Source organism: Lissotriton vulgaris, chromosome 4_1 (genome assembly GCF_964263255.1).
Source record: "Lissotriton vulgaris chromosome 4_1, aLisVul1.2, whole genome shotgun sequence".
NCBI lineage: Eukaryota > Metazoa > Chordata > Amphibia > Caudata > Salamandridae > Lissotriton > Lissotriton vulgaris.
Window position 1 is genome coordinate 1,660,470,725 of NC_141691.1, and position 20,180 is coordinate 1,660,490,904.

The following is a 20,180-nucleotide window of genomic DNA, read 5'->3' on the forward strand; positions in this document are numbered from 1 at the left end:
CGTAGCGTAGCAGGGAGGACGATCTGGGACCTAATCTGGCGAGCAAGACAAGACAGACCCAAAAATGCCTACCTTAGCACCCCTACGTGTACCACCTTAAGAGTCTGTGATTCTGTGATGAAAGATGGAAGCTGGTCTTTCTTCCCTTCACCCTTTACACCAATACACTTCAATACAGCGTTTCCTCCGGCTCTTCATGAGGGACCTTTTGACGCCTGGTGGGAGGGGGGTTGCCTGGCGCTGACCCACTTGTTCCACAACTATGACCCCCTTGCATTCGACAACTGTAAGAGAGACTACGGGGTTGGAAAATCTGAGCGCTATCACTATACCCAGTTGCTGCATTGGGCCTTAGGTCCCCGGATCCGAGAGGGAGCTACCCGCTCCCTTACTAAATTTGAGACCTTCCTTGTTAAATCCTCATCCATGAAGGGGGCAATTTCATTTCTGTACAAACTTCTGCTGTCTGCTACACTTTCTCCCCGGCCGAGTTACATGTCTATGTGGGAAGGGCTGGCCCAACGGGACATTACTGACGAAGAATGGGCTCATCTGTGGTCTGACATTTTTAAATTCAACCAATCCACAGATCTACGAGAGGCACAATTGAAGACAATGATGGACTGGTACTTATATCCATCCAAGCTAGCTCAGATCTTCCCGGGCACGTCAGATAGATGCTGGCGAGGGTGCGGACTGCTCGGGGATTTCCAACATATTTGGTGGGACTGCCCAACCATCAGACCTTTTTGGGAGGAAATCTTAGCTCAGGTGAAAGACATACTGGGGTATCCCATCCCGACATCCATGGCTGAAATACTTCTAGGCATCGTGATCCTATGTTAGAACATCAAACTATGGCGGATAAGAGAATCATGTTCCTGTGTATTGGGGCGGCCAAGATCACTATTGCGGCGGCATGGAAGAGGAGAGAGGCGCCAGCAATGTGCCTGTGGCACTTCCGGCTCTGGAGGTTGCTTAGCCTGGAACGTATGTCGGATATCTTTAAGGAAGACTTCAAGAACTTCGAGTTTAGATGGGGGCCGCTGGTCTCCTTTCTTTCACGGGGTCTTCCATCAGCAGTTTGTCCCGCTACAGTTCGGGCCCTACATCTCTTCCAACTCTAAGTAGGCTCCACATCGGCGAACCCATGCCACCACGATATAGAGGCCACCACCAGGGTAGAGGGTGTAGGAAGGGTTCCGGGAGGGGGGGGGGGTTTGTTCAACTGTTTGACTCTTGGTGAGATTTCTGGCTTTGGCTAAACTTCTGACCCCAGGGAAAGAATCCCTCTATACTCACACACACTAGAACTATGTTCGAAGATGGCCCTGTAAAGAACACTGACTTTTGCAGAGACGGCGACGGAGCTGACGTAAGCTCACACTGACACTCCCTCTCGTAATGTTTCCGCTATGTACCCATAAACTTTAGAATCTGTATCCCTCAGTTAAGCTGCAAGTTGTGATTGGGGTGCATTGACACGTACACCAGGGTTCTTCTTTTATGTTCCACTGCTGTGACTAATGACCAGCTTTCCCCTGCGAGGGATAATGGGCGGATTGTGCCTTAAGTCAATGTTAAAAACTTAATAAAAACTACTTTGAAAAAAAAAGCATTTGGTTCTGTTTTTAGCTGAGTCGAGGAGGGATCTGAAATGTGATGCTTTTTCATGGAAGATGTGATTGTGGTATAAAAGAGAGAGATTGGAGGTGGATGGAGATTTTCTCCAATATTTCTCCAAGATTCTAAGGTTTTTCCCTTCGTCATAGAGAGCTTTATTCAAAAAACGTCGTGAGGGGGTGGGTCTTTTCCTTTTGCTTTGGAGTGGAGCGACATTGTCAATATCGACTGCTAGGATTGCGAGGCACTGGGGGGTGAGATTGTTCACATCCACGTTAGGGTCTAGTCTAGGAAGTGAATGCATAGCAGAATCACACAGAGTCTCAAGATCAATGTTTTTAGTGTTGCGGAACCAGGTAGAAGCCCTTTTAGGTTGGCTGAGAGTTATAACTTGCGAAAGGTGAAACGGAAGGGAATGAGGAAATGGTCTGACCAGACTACATGGATTGGGGTAGCATTGGTAAGCAGGCCTGATTTCAAAATAACAAGGTCCATAATTGAGCCCTTGGCGTGTGTAATTTCCAAGCAGTGTTGGACAAGATCGTTAGCTGAGAGAAAGGTGGCAAGCTTGTTGGCAGCCGAGTCTTCCACAGAGCCCCAGTGGAGATTGAAGACACTTAGGAAGATCTTCCTTTCACTTCGAGAATATTGGTCACTAATGAAGTCGGTTACTCCATAAAGAAAGAGCAGTTACCGGGCGGGTGGTAGATGGCATGGAACTTGAAGGATGAGCCGGGATAATCTTGAAGTTCTAGGGATAGGCATTCGAATGTGCGAAAGAAGATGGCAGGAAAGGCTTTAATTTTATGGGAGTTTCTGAAGATAACAACTGAGAGAGGGACTGATTTTACCGTATAAATATCCTGGGTCATTCTTATCACTTAGCCAGCATGAACCCCTGTGTAGGCCCTTCTGTTCAAAATTATAGGCCTTGGTTAGATTGGCCAGAGTGCTGCCATTTTCTGTTAAGCAAGCACAGAAGGCAGGCTCCAGTTTGAGCCCCCACCCTACTTGTGTGCTAAGTTCACGAACGTTAAAGTTGAACATCCCCCCTGTTATTTCAACATAATGAACCACATCCTGAGGCTGTGCATGAGAAAAAGGGAACTTCCCACCGCAGCTACACCAAGCTGGAGTGATGGATGTGGCAACAGGACGTACAGACTGGTACATACACATATAAATAAAATCCTTTTGCGCAATAAAAACACTTTTCTGCTGCCCAAAGCAAATTTATGATAAACTTCCAGTCAACGAGGCATGACCTTTAGTCTAGTCTAGCATACATGCCGCAGTTACTGGAAGGGCTGCATTTGACTGTATGGATGGAAACGTACGAACCAGGCCGTAAGTGACGTAGGTAGGATAAGTGGCATGGGGTGGCGTGAGATGACTTTACCATAGACTTCTCACCGCCTTAAAGAATATAAAAAGGAGATCCACAGAAATATCTTTGGACAACTCCTGATCTGTTTGTAGGTATCAGGCAAGCGAGTTGTCTCCAAGAGCTCTTGATCAATTTATTTACTTAATGTATATATACTAACTGTATTGTTCTTTTTTATTTTGCCATTTCAAATGTTATATCTGCAAATGCTCTCTATAACTTGTTTGAACCTTTATCATATTTAAAGTGTTCAAAATGTAATTGCAGGATTTCTCACTTATAGGCAGATGTGAGTATTCTCAAATAATATGTACTTTGCTTTTTGTATGCAATCCACCTCGAATCATAAATGTGTCTTTAAGATTTTAGACTCTTTCTTTCTAGCAGTTTAAAGGCTTGTATTCAGTAAATGCAATATTCAGTAAAAGCTTGTATTCAGTAAAAGCAATATTCAGTAAATGCAATGGTCAGTAAATGACATCTGATCCCGTGGCTATCTGAGAATGCGGAGCACTGGATCCAGAACTAATGTGATTTGTATGCCTTTATATTGAAGTTTCTTAAAGTTGCATCTTCTTAATAAAACTGTTAAACTTTCAGCCTCAGTTTCCACGGCTCACATATCTGTTTTTTCTATTTTTAGAGCAAGCGTTTCCGGACACCCAGGTACAAATTAAGGTGCCCCTTTGTCCCTAGCTCACTCTCACGATCATCCCAGCGCAGGCTTTCTGAGCCATGCGCCCAGCCGATTGCCCCTCTGCCCCGTAATAAATCTCCCTCTAACATTTGGTGCTGAGTACTCGGGTGGCAGCACCAACAGACAGGAAACATCTGGACCGGGAGGAAATGCAGGCTGCTAAACGATCGTGCCCCCCTTTCTGACTGAGCCATAAGAGGAACGCAACGCACTGGTAAGCTTATAATTGGACTGCCTGGTGCGATTGTCTTCTCTTGGTTTCAGTGGAGTGGTGTGTATGTTTGTGACACAGCTGTATCCCTGCCAGGTTATCAGGGTGTTACTGTCTGTTGGTCTCGCTATACATTTTTTCAAACTGAGGGAAAGTTGTGTGCGAAGTGGAATTCTGAGCCTGAAAGTGAAGTTAGGACATTAATGCGATTTACGTGTTTATCTTTCTAGGAATAGACACATGTTATTACCGTGCCTCTTGTAGATACAGGGAGGGAAGGACTGCGTCTGGCATCTTTCAGCGCTCATTTTGTGCTTTTTTTTAAGGGATCCTCTGTCCAACATAGATATAGAGAGACAGGGAAGGAAAAGATTGCGCCTGGCCTCTTTTCAATATTTATCAAAAAGGGATCCTCTGTCCAACATAGATATAGAGAGACAGGGAAGGAAAAGGCTGCGCCTGGCCTCTTATCAATATTTATCAAAAAGGTATCCCCTGTTCAAAATAGAGTGACAGGGAAGGTAACCCTCTATTTCAATAGTCAATAGAGAAGAGGCTAAATCTGAGATCCGAGTAGCTAACGGTATTTTGGATGGCGCCTGTTAGACAATTTAAGTGGTTCCCCGGGATGATTAAGTGTTTTTTTTTTTAAGAGTAAATATTGTATTTTCGCCAGTTAAAAGTACCTTCTGCAGTTTCTCTTCTTTTTGTGTACGCCGTTTGCATTGCTTTCTTTTTTGAAACACATGTACAAAATGCTAGCTAATCATTAGGTACTTTTAGGACTGTATGTTATTGCTTAGTGTCTAGTGGTAAATATAGAGGTTTTTATTAGGTTCAAAAGCGTAACTTTTTTGAGATTATTATTTTTCATGGTCATTGTATTGGAAGTCACTGGCTGGTACAGAGGCTGGTTTTAGTGAGACCATAATATCTAGGTACACATTGATTGTTTTTTTTTTTTATTCTTTATTTGATTATACGCACATGTATATTGATTTTAGAAGAATATTTTTGTGACTGGCCCCATACCAATACTGTCATTTAAGGGTAAGGGCCCGCTTTTAGGATGCTGCTGAAAAATATTTTGTGAACATTATTGAAGGGCACTGCCAAATGCAGAAGACTGGTTTGTTAGTGAGATTCAATAACTAGGGAGATTGTAAATGCATTTATGTATCCCCATGTGTGTTGATCTGCCACTGATTAGCTGAAGAGATTCTGTAAGCCAAAGCATCTTGAGCGCCACAATTGTCATAGATATACTATTTTAATGCTGCTACTTTCCTGTGTACATAATTGTCATTCAGGATTGCCCCCCCTCATCAGCACACAGACCTCGCTAGGAAAAAGCTAGAGAAATTCACTGTGCCATTTTAAAATAACTGGGTGTCACTTAGGTCTGCAGAAAATGTTTTTTTTTTAAACTACATTTTCACACCAATGAATAGGATACATGGTTACAGAACATACAAGACTGCACACACAATACACGTGCATGTTTCTATGATAACACCAGGATTAGAGATACCCACTGTAGTGATCACCTCGTGGCCCCGCAACCCCTTACGAAGTAAGGTCCTCTTTGCTTGCTTGGGCGAACACCCTAGTGCCCTACAATTCCCTGACCTCTCTCAGGAAGGTGTTTATAACGGCCCAGATTAAGAAGAGATTAAAGAGCCATTTAATTTAGTCGTTAAAGAGGCATTAGGGGACGACCTTGTACTAGACTACCCTACAGTCTTAACAACTGACACGTAAGGACAGTGATAGTATATATATATATATATATATATATATATATATATATATATATATATATATATATATATATATATATATATATATATATATATATATATATACACTTCGCTAGAAGATACAGATGAGCTTTAGTGGGCAGCAACCAGTTGAGGTAGTTCTGCACATACTAGATAACAAAATAATAGCAGTACAGAACACTAGCACACAAACTCTGACAACATTTGACAGATGCCAAATTGCCTTGATATCTAAAGTTTGGAACCTGTTGGGATTCCCACTCACACAGGGTACTAAAATAAGAGTATCTACACTGCATCTAGTGTGACTGTGCCTCCCAGCGCAAACCTATAGATCCCCTACCCATAGCCCATACCTTACACTTGAGGGACCACAGTACTCACAGAGCTCCCCCTCTGTGGGGGACACTCAAGACATACCTTTGCAACTACCACTGGTGTCCCCATCAACATCACATACTACTAAAGAGTCCTCCACAGAACCAATTCAGTCAGTGGGAAGTGTAGTAAGTAGCGAGAACACTGATCTCACCCACCAGCACTCACTGACCTCATCCCCTCCAAGCACCAACTGCCCGGAGAGGCAGGGAGATTCACAAGATACTCACGCCTCACAAGGCTGTGAACATCACACATTATTTCTGCAGGCACTATACGAGCCCAACTTGCCCCTGGTTTGTGAGCATCACGCCCAGGAGCTGCATGAGCAGCTGGAGCAACAGCCCTCACCAAGTATCATAGAGCAATTACAAAGACATCCTTCCACAACGCATTGCCCATTATTGTGGGCATATTTACAAAACCGCCAGGTAAAAGGAGAGTAAGATTGTCAGAATTCGCTGCCACCAATTGCCCATCCCCAAGATAACTCTAGGAGATGAGCAGACAGCCCACGCAAAACCCAAGACTACAGATCACGGTAAACTTAGAAAACGGCTGTGTTACTACCATTTCTGAGGATCTAACGCCATCCTCTGTTCAGGTTTCACCACTGACAGGTACAGTCATTTTTACACTAATCTCAGTCCTGGGAATTGACACAACAAACTTGCAGCAGGTGAGACTGACTATAGCACCCAGTGAAGTTACACCTTGATCCCTTTCTGCACACAACGCTGAGGAATAATGACAACCCCTCTGCAACACGTGATAAAAAACTTTACAGCTCAGGAAAAGCGTATCATGAAACATTGTAGCGAGCTGCACAAACTCACACAAAATATGGTACACCCATGGCCCAGAGATGGTACATTCGATAGGACGATACTAGATCACGCTAGAACATTCATGGAGGGTAAATACTCTGGTAGCAAGCTTGAAAAACGTAAAGACACCCTGGCTATGTGAAGCGTCTTTAAGGACAATGACACACCTGCCCCAACACCCACCGCACCTACACCAGCCTATGACGAAGGTGGCATGTATCCAGGACGGGTCATCAAAACTGACCTAGAACCCTCATTGAATGACCGGGCAGCCATAGGCCATGACGATATCTCTGCCCCAGACATCTCAGATGGTTCACGAGACAGTAGACCAGAGAGTACACAAGGCCAGCTATCCCTAAGATCACAAAGCCCGGTGATGCAGGGTGCCACATCAGGAATGCCAAGTCACCCGGTGATGCAGGGTGCCACATCAGGATTGCCAGGTCAGATTGATGTGCTATTTACATTAAAGATGACTCCTGTATCCAACTCTGCAGGCCCCCAGCAGGAAGAGGACCAAGAGAGCAATGGGGCCTCTGGCGGTTCACAGCACAGCTCCCACACGCCTCTCCCCAGACCTAACTGCCCAGCCCCCACATTTATCAATAGGGACCACAATACCTCAGGGACAAGAACTAGACATTATGGCCCATTTCTGTCCCCTAGCCAGCAGCATTACAATACACAGAGACACCAGAGTGGGTGGCATCCCCTGAACACTGGTCACAGGCGAGGGGAAGAACACCTGCTACAATTTAATGAAGAAAACAGGGACAGCGAACAATATCCCTTTGAGGTAGTCACTGAGAGAGATATCAGCAGGTGGAGGACATAGCAGGACTTATACCAAAGACCAGGTAGAGAAGCAGGGGACATGTCACATGAGCAGTACTCAAGAAGCCCTACTGGCAACAAAGCAACACTCCAGCGACTGTCATTACAAGTAGGCAGAGTAGATGATAGAATGACTGAACTGATGGGTGGCTTGGGTCAATTTAGTAAAAGGCAACAACCAAGACTCAATGAATTAGCGAGTGCTGCAAGCCTAGCAGAGTCACACAGTGGTGGGGTCCCAACTATCATGCGACAGCACGGGCCATGGATATACTTACATCAGGAAGCCCAAAGTGCAGCCCCACCAGAGAATAATGCAGCAGCTTCCCTTACAGCCAACTTAAGTGTACCCCAAGCCCCGCCAACAGTCATTAACTACAACCCCCAGGTGACACCGCCACAGACGCCTGCACGCCAGGCATCACCCCCAGTAGCTGCACCACGCAGGCTAGTAACATCAGAGCTAGACATAGACAATTTGGACCTGCCAAAGGTTCTTTAAAGAGCAGAAAACAGGTGGAGAAGGCAGAGAAGAACAGAAATAGAAAATCTCGCCGTTTTAGGTAACCATGGGAAACCTGATGACATCCCACAGGAATATGATGAATCAGGTACAGCACGCCTACGCACCACCAGATCTAGAGCACTGCACCACATGGCCCTTAACAGGCCAAGACAGTCATTGACCAACGGTCTGACACAGAATGAGATAGTAATACTTGGAGAAGGGTCTGACTACTATGTCAATCCTTTCTCAGATGACTTGGCACTTGGCAGGCTGGACAGAAGCTAATGCACCACAAATTAATGTTTGGCCCCGAGATGGTTCTTTTGAGCCAGAGGAAATGGCCACTGCTGAAGAATGTATCTTGCAGGGTGCAGGAGATTACTATTGGGACTACGACTACATGCGCCAAGGCCTAAGGGTCTGGCAAAAATACGCACAAAGGTATGACAACACAAGGCCCACAGGGGTAACACGCCAACTGCCCCTGCTGTTTGAAAATATCAAGGACCGCCCCATCTATGTCCCTTGGTCCCTTATGGACAAGAACTCCCACCCCTCACAGAGGGCGCTGGAAAGTGGATACAAGCCTTTGAAAAACACACTGCCGGTGTGCCATTGGCTATTGGGGATGTAAAAAGTCTGCTCACCTCCCTGATTGGAGAAGATGCAGATGAAATGTTCATACCCATTGACGACAGACTTTCCACCACTAACACAAAATTAAATGGTAATCATTTCAATAAAATAAGGTCTGCCCTATGGAGTGAACTACGCCGGAAGTTCCCCGATGTCCCAGACATCGGATCTCTAATGTCACAAACAATGCAAAGCAATGAAGACCCAGCACAGTACATTTCAAGAATGAAGGAAAAATGGCATCAGGAGTTAGGAGAGAAATGGGACGTGACTGGAGGTAACTGTAGGTTCTTCTACCATACAGTTAAAAAGGGACTGCCTACTGCAGTACAGGACAAGTTAGATGGAATAGTAGCAATGGAATGCAAACCTTGGCCAGAAATACAACATCACATCATTCACTTTTGCAAGACGGAGCAGGAGAAAAAGAGGCAATTAGCAATTGAAAACGCAGCTGCTAAATTAGTGCAACAAAAACTTAAGAAAAGAGAGGCTCTTGATGCAGTTATGGTAGCTACACCAGCGAGTCAAATGACTGCTGTCACTAATTTTCCACAAAATGCCCAGAATGTACTAGGAGGTAACACGCAGGCAGCATCACAACAAATACAGGCACAGCCCATTTATGACAATGAACAACAACAGCAGTACAATGATAACCAGCAAATGAGGTCTGAAAATACTGGGATGCGGGGGAAGGGTAGAGGATCAGGCTCCCAAAGATCTGCACCCCAGCCAGGAGCACAACTGTGTTGCCACTGCCAGCGGCCAGGTCACTTTATAAAGGACTGCCGTACTAAAATATGGGATGAAGAGAGGTCAGCGGGTAGAGGACACCCACAGCAAGTCAGGCACCAACACAATACGTTCAGCAGCAGCCACAGCCACTGCAGCCCCATGTAGTGTACACCTACGCTTCTCCAGCACAGCAACAGCCAATGCTGCAGCAGGTACAATTACAAACACCGGTGATGGCCTAAGTGCAGCCCCCAATTCAACAAGCACAGCCACAACTGCTTCAGCAACAAATGCCTGTGTACCAAATGGTGCCACAGACACAAGTTCTTGTACCTCAGGGAGCCACAGTACTGCCCCCGCCAATTCAGTTTTACAGGGTACCATCCAGCAGTACCGGGCTGGAGGGTATTCAAGTTAGAACAGCCCACAGACAACCCTAGTGTGTCCCTTATTGTCGTGTCTCACAAATATTAGAGAGGATCCAGTTGTGTATGTCACGATTAACAACAAAACGTATAGTTTTCTGATTGACACAGATGCCACATTCTCCTGTACAAGGGAAGGAGCACTGCACATCACCAATCAAAGTGCAGACCTGAAGAAAAAGAGCTGTGGAAGAAGAGGGGAGTGCAACAGGATGTTTCAGATTTTATTTACAGACAGACATTGACAGGGAAGCCTGTCATGCCACAGGCTCTTTTACAAATAGCACTCACTCAGTTACACCTTCCTACACATGTCTCTCGTGATATCATGTCCACAACTTTGCAGACAGAGTGGTTCATCCCCAATGCATATGAGCATATACAACTCTTTGTTCATCATTTGTCAACGTATTCCCCTAATCCAGCTATGAAAACAGTTGCCTCAACAATACCAAGGCCCAAGGGTCCTTTTAGAGAGCTCTACATTGACTATGTAGACATGATTGACAGATGCCAGAATTACCGATACCTCATTGTAGTGGTGTGTCCTTTTTCACAGTGGATTGAAGCTGGACCATGTGTTCATTGTGACGCAAAGGCCGTAACTACCTTCCTGCTTCGTGAGGCCATATGTCGCTGGGGATTACCAGAAGCCATTTTTCAAACGCCATTTTTGACATCATTGCCACAATGTTAGGAGTAAGACATAAGTTGACCTCAGCCTATCACCCCCAAAGCAATGGTATTTGGGAACGTCTCAACGGCCTGCTCAAAGCCAAGATCAGTAAGATAAGTGCCACAATTGGGATGAAATGGCTCTATTGCCTTCCCATCACTCTGTTTACACTCCCAGCTCTGATCATCACCTCACACCTCACCAGCTTGTCACTGGCAGATCAATGAATGTGGTTGTTCCCTCCACCAGACCTAAAGTAGACACTGAAACGTCTTTTTGAGATTGTGAAAGCTGAATTGTTTGACTATTTGTGTGCCCTAACTTGTGCTGCTAAGTTCCTTTCTGTACAGATATCAAAGACAAAGAACAAGGGCCCCATTTCTGCTGAACTTACACCTATCCGCCCTGGGACACAAATCTTCATAAAGAAACAAGTCCGTAAGTGGAGAGAACCCAAGTACGAGGGATCTTTCCAGATAATTGACTCTTCACTTACTGCTGTTCGTGTAGCTGAACGCAAGGCATGGGTTCATCGGAGCCACGTGAGGATCCACCCGGCACGATCCGAAATCTGAACATTGACCGAAAAGAGGGCATCATGTTTCCACTGACTATCCAAGAACAAGAGTATGGACATCCATAGGCCATTGTATGATGGCATATGGACTGAGACGCAGCAACAGGCCCACCCCTCCATGTCAAGTTTTCACAGAAAAAGATATGTACAATCGCCATTATTTTCTTTGTTACGTTTGTTGTTTCAATAGCTGTATTCCACTGGTTTGCAGTATGATCAGATAGAGAGAGAGGAGCTACTAGCAATTTTACATCTGCCGCCACAACAGGGCACCCCATGTTCAAAACACCTCCTGGAAACATGCAAGATGGTATAAACACCAGCAGTAGCTATGACACCCCTGTGTCCACCTTGACGCCTTCCACACCCCCTGCCGACCCCACCGAATGGGACATGGTACTTGATATCACCTTGAATCCCCCTGTGCCAGGTACCCCTAAACGTTCCCGCCAGTATAAATTAAGTATCAAGTATAAAATGGGTCGCAAGAAAGTGCCAGTCAGATATACTTCACGCACCCAACGTAAGAAAGAACAGGCTGCACAAATTTCAGACTGGGTCAGTAATCTCCAAGACACAGTTGTTTACACTTTCGACCAGCACTCTATGCCTGATTTCCACTCCCAGCGCCCTAGTAAGACAGCAGAGGATATTGGGATTCACAACGCTCCATTAGACAACATGTGGTACAGGGACATGAGGGAGGTTGGAAGAAAGGTCACAAATGAGTCCTGCTTTGTATGTTCACACATTCCTCATGCTGTGGGCGCAGATAAATTGCTCTTTCCCAAAGAAGTCCCACCGCCCACCGCCAAATGTCTCCTACACCTGTTTCTTTGCCGCATACATGGTCAGATACAGCTCCAGTCAGCCAAAATAGATGATGTATTTGTAAACTCTACAGAGAGGGATGACCAATATGTTACATTCACAGTTTTCACTAGCCCATTGGAGTTTGAAAGGAGAATGGAGGTTTACCGTGATATGAAAGTGCCCGCCAACATAATACCGGTTTGGGAATATCACTTTAAGGTACTAGGATACTTCACTTTCCCAACGCCCCCATCAAAATGCCACTCACCCAAACATCAACAAGCCAACCATACCAGTGACACATGCCCTTGTCAGTGGAGACCAACTCTGCGCCTGAAGGACAATATTTATTTCAACAGCAAGTGGAATGGCCCACATGACTTGATATGTAAGGCAGCCTCCTTAGGTAGCCCAATTGTAGGACAAGAGCACAAACACTATATCAATCAGGATATTGGGAGGGAGTGTGCTGAGATATGGGCACAGGAAACAAGAAGATACACTTTCAATGAGGGTCGAAATGCTAATGCTAACACACTTTTTATTTCGGACCTTCAGTACGGCACCTCCAGCCTCATGGACATCTATTGGGCCTGCGGAGAGCATATCTACCTGCAGCTGCCTCCCCACTGGCAAGGACTATGTTCTATTGTCACGATGCATGAACTGCATTTGGTTGTTCCAGCAGCGAACATTTCCTACATTCATACCCACCCGATGACAGGTGATGTCACCCTGCTCCACCACCGAAAAAGGGAAGTCAAGAAGTATTTCTAGATGGCCCATTTCACGAGATTCTACAAGATTTCCGCCTTTTCAACGATGCAGAACTTTTCTTTGGGGGCGTTATCCCCCTGTTCCAGACCAAAGCCAATGCCCGCTGGCTGCAAGTCACAAGATATGAACTAATGCAGCTAGTCAACAACATCCGTGATGGGTTCAACGCTGTGAAAGAAGAACTACGATCTCTACCACTTATGGTTCTGGAGCATAGATACGTTCTAGACCAGTTAACTGCGATGAATGGTGGTGTATGCGCCAAAGTGGGGAGGAGGTCCTGCTGTACTTTCATATTGCGGTACAAAAGGGGGTGGTGATGGACGGAGCATCTGAACCAATCAAACACTCACACCCAGTCAACAGATCTGGGTTTAATCCATCACCGTTCTTTAGCCCACTCTGCCACCCCAGTTCAGACATGGCCATATGCAAATCAGTCTGACCCTGTGCCTCATGGGAACAGTCTAGCCCGAACTGCCAAGCCATGCCTTCCCTGGACCGGAAACAAGCTTCCGAGGACTGGTTTCTGGCATTTCAGCCGTCTTCAGCCCGGCTTGCTTGAATCCAGTGGCAAAGTGAGCAAGGGACTCACGTCTGAGCATACCCTGCCAACTTATGGCGAACAAAGCGGTACAAAAGGGGGTGGTGATGGACGGAGCATCTGAACCAATCACTCACCCCCAACCCGTCAGCAGATCTGGGTTTAATCCATCACCGTTCTTTAGCCCACTCTGCCACCCTGCCAGAAACCGGTCCTTGGAAGCTTGTTTCCGGTCCAGGGAAGGCATGGCTTGGCAGTTCGGGCTGGACTGTTCCTATGAGGCACAGGGTCAGACTGATTTGCATATGGCCATGTCTGAACTGGGGTGGTGTGGAGTGCAAAAAAACGATGGATTTAGGCCCAGATCTCTGTACTGGGGTGAATGTATGACATTGTTCTGCATTCTGTCCATCAACTGTGGTTTTTGTACTTTCATATTGGCCAATGATGCGGACAATGGAACACTTACAAAGGCCATTAAGGACTTGGACAATTTGGGAAGACAGTTGGATGAGGAGGGAGGTGCACAAGCAGACCTTTTACCTAATTGGTTCAATTTGGACTGGATGCCTTCATGGCTGTCTGCAGTACTAACATTTTTAATGCCTATTTTTTGTGCGTTGTTGCTGTTGTGTTTCGGGACACAGATATTGCTGCACTGTGTTAAGAGATTCAGCTCTAAAGTAGTTGGGATGAATTATGGAGACTCATGACTGTACACGGGAATACGCAAGGAACAAGGGAACGAGGAAGAAGTAGCAATGTTAAATATAGTAGAGCTTACCATCCCTGACTCTCGCACATTACAGGTTCCTCTGGATAGTAACTACCAGGCCCAGGTGCATAGTAGCCCACCACTTCTCTCGGGGAGAGACTTGGTACATCCTTATGAGACAATGTGTGACAAGTCAGGGGGGGACCGCATGAGGACTTAGAAGATGCGCTGAACAAAAGCCCCAAAGAGCCGGTTCTTCATGACTCACCATGGCCAGTACCCCCGGCGCCAGCTAAATATGCGGTTCGAATGGTGTTCAATAAATGAACAAAAAGGGGGAAACGAGAAAGGGACTGATTTTACCGTATAAATATCCTGGGTCATTCTTATCACTTAGCCAGCATGAACCCCTGTGTAGACCCTTCTGTTCAAAATTATAGGCCTTGGTTAGATTGGCCAGAGGGTTGCCATTTTCCGTTAAGCAAGCACAGAAGGCATGTCTAATCAAGATTTTATTCAGCCCCACCGACTGCGAGGTTTCTCGCTCCAGTTTGAACCCCCACCCTACTTGTGTGCTAAGTGCACGAACGTTAAAGTTGAACATCCCCCTTGTTATTTCAACATAATGGACCACATCCTAAGGCTGTGCATGAGAAAAAAAGAACTTCCCACTGCAGCTACACCAAGCTGGAGTGATGGATGTGGCAACAGGACATACAGACTGGTACATACACATATAAATAAAATCCTTTTGTGCAATAAAAACATCTTTCTGATGCCCAAAGCAAATTTATGACAAACTTCCAGTCAACGAGGCATGACCTTTAGTCTAGTCTAGCATACGTGCCGCAGTTACTGGAAGGGCTACATTTGAATGTATGGATGGGACCCGTACGAACCAGGCCGTAAGTGACGTAGGTAGGATAAGTGGCATGGGGTGGCGTGAGATGACGTTACCATAGACTTCTCACCGCCTTAAAGAATATAAAAATTAGATCCACAGAAATATCTTTGGACAACTCCTGGTCTGTTTGTAGGTATCAGGCAAGCGAGTTGTCTCCAAGAGCTCTTGATCAATTTATTTACTTAATGTATATATACTAACTGTATTGTTCTTTTTTATTCTGCCATTTCAAATGTTATATCTGCAAATGCTCTCTATAACTTGTTTGAACCTTTATCATATTTCAAATTGTTCAAATTATAATTGCAGGATTTCTCACTTATAGGCAGATGTGAGTATTCTCAAATAATATGTACTTTGCTTTTTGTATGCAATCCACCTCAAATCATAAATGTGTCTTTAAGGTTTTAGACTCTTTCTCTCTAGCAGTTTAAAGGCTTGTATTCAGTAAATGCATATTCAGTAAAAGCTTGTATTCAGTGAATGCAATATTCAGTAAATGACATCTGATTCCGTGGCTATCTGAGAATGCGGAGCACTGGATCCAGAACTAATGTGATTTTTATGCCTTTATATTGAAGTTTCTTGAAGTTGCATCTTCTTAAAAAACTGTTAAACTTTCAGCCTCAGTTTCCACAGCTCACATATCTGTTTTTTCTATTTTTATAGCAAGAGTTCCAGGACACCCTGGTACAAATTAAGGTGCCCCTTTGTCCCTAGCTCACTCTCACGATCATCCCAGCGCAGGCTTTCTGAGCCATGCGCCCAGCCCCTTGCCCTTCTGCCCCATAATAAATCTCCCTCTAATACAACACCTCCCCCGATCTCGTCGTTTCTGAGGATAGAGTAGTCAGTAGGTATCAAAAGATCACACAAAGTGTGAGAGGAGTCATTAAACCAGGTCTCAGTGAGGAAGAGAATGTCAAGACTGTGGTGGGTGATAATGTCATAGATTTCCAGTTTGTGTTTGGTTGCAGATCTGCAGTTGTGCAGCATACAATGTAGCTCTGACGCAACTGTTTTGATGATGGGAGTGTTTGGGCTGTTAAGGGAGATAGAGATTAGATTCTTGAATGAGGGTGCCCCTTGAGAGGGAGGCTGGTAAGTTCTGACGGAAGAGATGGTCTGAATAGTGAATTGAGTAGAATGTTTAGGAGAGGAGAGTGGAGAGGGATTGGCGTTGGGAAGGGGGATATCGTAGCACTTAAAAGTGAAATGGACGCTCCAAGCTGGGAAATGGAAGAGATGAGAGAATCATGTTTATTTTCCAGGGAGAGGTGGGCTGAGAACGGAGTGTTGGGTAGCTCGATGGTTAAGGGAGTAGGTGAAGGAGGACAGGGGATGAGGGGGACCAGGGAGAGTGTTGGGGTACAAGGGTCGATGGTGGGGAAAGATGGTGGTAGAACGAAGTGGATGGAGTTACAGTGATATTGTTACTGGTGTTGAGCAGAGGTGAAGAATAGAGATCATAAGTAGGAGGAGATAATTGAGAAGTAGAGAGGGAGGGCTAGAGGTGGAGGGGGGAAGGAGGGGGGTCAAGTGAAGGCCAGGAATATGGTAAGATGAGAGGAGAAGGGGCTGTACAGGGAGGGGAGAGAGGAGGGTCAATGGATGGCCAGAGGTATGGGGAGATGAGAGGAGAAGGGGCTGTACAGGGAGGGGGGGTCAATGGAAGACCAGAGGAATAGAGAGAAGAGAGAAGGTGCAAGCCATGTACCCTAGGCTATGAAAGGTGAATGTAGGGGTACAGGCACCAGGCAGGGTGGGGGAGATTGGGCTAAATGGTAGCTGTGGGAGGAGTGAGGGATTGTAAGGTCAAAGGGAGGGAAGAGGACGGAATTATCAAGAGGGGAGACAGGGTTGTGAAGCATAGGAGGAGGAAGGACTGTATGGTCAGATGGCGGAAAGAGGATGGAATTACCAAGAGGGGAGACAGGGATGGGAAGCATAGGTGGGGAGAGGGGAGGTTGTAGAGAGATGGGAGGTGTAACAGCAGAATTGAAGGTACGGGGAAGGAAAGAGCGGAAAAGGATGAGGAGAAGGGGGAGGAAACGGGGAGGGTAAGGAGAGTTGATCGGTAGATCAGGTTGTAAGAAAGGTGTATTAAGTAGGGGGAGATGGGTAGGAATCAGGGGGTTACGAGGCAGGAGATGGCATTGGAATATTGGGAAGATGCAGGGAAGCAGGAAGTAAAGCAGACGAGGTAAGGGGGAGATCAAATTGGGAAGGGCGAAGAATGGGAGGGGAGGGAGCAAGAGAAGGGGGAGGGGGGTAAAGGGTAGACCTGTGACTCCCGGGAGAGCGGTCTGAAAGAATATAGGGGGGCCATGGGGGGAAAAGGGAGAAAGTAGACGAGCTAGAAGAAGAAGAATCAAGAGAGATCTTAGTCGCAGGGGTGGGACGAAGGGAGTGGAAGTGGTGGTCAAATAGAGAGAGACAGGAGTCTGTAGCTTGGATCATGACAGTGCCTTTGTTATAAAGTGTAATGGTGAGAGAGCCATTAAAGCAACGGAAGGAGACATTTTTAACTGCTTCCGAAGCTGGAAAGAAGAGGGGGAGGAGACATTGAAGGAATTGAAGACACTGGAGGACCAGGAAGGGATGTCGAGAGTGAAGAAAATGAAGTCAATTTTGATCTTCCCTAGATGCCCATTATGGAATTGCGATTCTCCAAATTACACGCCAAGAGAATCTGGTTTACATTAAAGACATGGAGGCTAACATTATGTATTTTTCTTATAATGCTAACTCCATGCAGCCACTTGAAAGCAATACATCATAAAACAACTAGTTATAGAACAGATCTCTACGAATGTATAATAGGCATGCAAATAGAGTAGACTGCCCCTTTAAAATGCAAGGTATTAAAGCATTTTTTCCTTTTCTTGTAACCTTTTTTTTTTTTTTTCTTAGTTCAAATGGGAAAAACAACAATGAACTTTATGGTTGGGTCAAGGAATGAATCCTTACTGAATGACTTCCTTCTGGTTTGACGAATATTGTAAAATAATTAAAGTGATGTTAAAGTATCTTAGTGCCAATATCGGCAACACACACCCCATCACACATACAGCAATCTCCTGATGAAATAAACAGACAAAACACCTTTTTTTCGTGGAGAAAATTGCTGCAGGTTTATTTGCGTATCAAAATATGCCAACATTGGGGATATTTGGCATTTGCACCCTTGTGCTCCTGAAGAGGGTAACCCTGTGTACCTTTCAGCCTCTGGACCACCCTGTAACTCCGCCTGCAACACAAAATAACAAGTTGAAACACCTTTCCCACCCCGCCCCCTGAATGTACGCCGGGTAAGCAGTAGGGGGGGAAACAGCAACAAGGGTAGAGGCCAAAAGAGGACGCCAGGTGGGCGGGAAGGGGTACTTATACGTAACTCCCTGTCCACCCCAGCCCGGAAATGACGCAGGGTGCGCAGACCCCGAGGGGGTCCATTCAGTAGCGGCTCCTCCATATGGGCATTTGGGCACCGCCCCCCTGCTTTCTCGCAGTGCGAGAAAGCAGAAAGATAAATGGTAATAACTACCATTTATAGTTCTGCCTTCTCGCACTGCGAGAAAGCTGACGTGCCTGGTTGGGGTTGGGCGGTCCTGCTCGAGGGGAGGGGGAGTGGCTTGCCCACTGTTGTGCATACTGATTGAGCGGCCTCAGGCTGCCCAAACAGTCCGTATGCACAACAGTGGGCAAGCCACTCCGCCCTGCCCTCGAGCAGGACCGCCCACTCTCCTATTTCTCTCTGTAGGAGCAGCCTACATAGAGAAAATGGTCCAGGTGGGGCACGCTTCAGATTTGCCTCACCAGTTCTCATTGGCGGAGGCGAGGGAGGGAGGCTGCCTTTAATGATGACGCGAGAGCTGCAGCCGGCCGGCCCGGAATTGAAAAACGCACAAGTCAAATGGTGGGAGACAGGACCCATCCAGAAGATGGCCCGGGATGGTAAGTTTTATTTGATAAATATTTTTCCATTAAACTCCGACCGCCACCCCCCTATGCCCCCGCGGCGCGATGACCCTATTTCAAATTTCACCCCCCCAACCCGCCCGTAATGCAGGGCGCCACTGCCGAGAAGAGCTGTGAGTGGACCGTTCGTCCCCATGAATGTCCGCAGGCTTTGCTTGCCTTCAAGGTGACACATTGGGAGGGAGGGCGAGGGGGTGGGGGGTTAAGCAGACCAGAAACTTGAGTGTGGAAAAGGCCGCTTTATTAGGAACAGGTGCACATTACAAAATCAATAACCTCGGCAACGCCTTCCAAAACTAGACCTCACTAAATAAATAAATAAACCTGACCCCCGCTGCCACCCCTCCCCTAAATTTTACATGGCCCCTCCCCCACCCATGCAATACAACATTTCACAATATGAGCTCTTTCACTAGAGCGCTCCTTGAGACTATCGCATCGCAAGCCCACTCCACCCCCAACCTCTCCATAATAGGGGATCTTAATATCCATTTCGATGACCCCACAGATACAGGAGCGGCTGAATTGATTGGAGAACTGGCAACATTTGGCCTCTATCTAGCTAATTCTGGTGCCACGCACACTAAAGGCCATCTGCTTGATCCAGTATTTACGAATGACACCACTCTTCAAGTCACTAAGTCCCTTCCCCTACCATGGACGGACCATTTCATGGTCCCTTTCCGCATTCCAGGAGTAGCCAAGAAACTCCACAAACCCACCACCTACATTAAAGATAGAGCATGGGCCAGACTATCCCCTGATGACTGGACCAAAACACTGAATTTATCGATCCCGACTCCCTCGGAAGACCCGACCACCGCGGACAGTAAATTCAGAACCTGGATCACCACCTCCCTTGACTCCATTCTCCCAATAAAAACTCGGGAAAATAAGAACCATAAACTAGGATCCGCTCCATGGTATACTCCGGAACTCCGGGTCCTTCGCAAACAATGTAAAAAAGCTGAACGGACATGGAGAAAAGACTGGCAGCACGCAAGTAAAGTGGAGTATCAACAAACGGTGAGACTATACAAAGGTTCCCTAAAAATCGCCAAAGCCTCTCACTATGATACCAGGATTAAAAACGCTACTAATTCGGCAAGGGAATCATATCTCATCGTTAAAGAGCTACTGAAAAAATC